Source organism: Engystomops pustulosus, unplaced genomic scaffold, assembly GCF_040894005.1.
Source record: "Engystomops pustulosus unplaced genomic scaffold, aEngPut4.maternal MAT_SCAFFOLD_659, whole genome shotgun sequence".
NCBI lineage: Eukaryota > Metazoa > Chordata > Amphibia > Anura > Leptodactylidae > Engystomops > Engystomops pustulosus.
The window spans coordinates 2,207-2,500 of NW_027285538.1; positions in this window are offsets into that span (position 1 = coordinate 2,207).

Sequence of the window (294 nt, forward strand, 5' to 3'; positions counted from 1 at the left end):
CAGCCTTCCCCCGGACCTGGCGCCCGATCCCCTCCGCTCCTCTGTGCGTTGGCGGGCGGCGCTGCATGGGTACGTCGCGACGGCTCCTATCGTCTCTCTCGCTTAACAGTGTGGAGAGGTGGTGGTGGAGCCGTCCGACACTCGAGGTGCTGAAGTTGAGCGTCCAATGCTTTCCTTCTATGCGCAGCCTACAGGAGCTGTCCGAGCTTCGGAGGTGCTGATGGAGGTGAGAGTCGAGCGCCACTTCTTGGCTGAACTGAGTGGGGAAAGCCAGCGACTGCGAGAGGGAGGGGA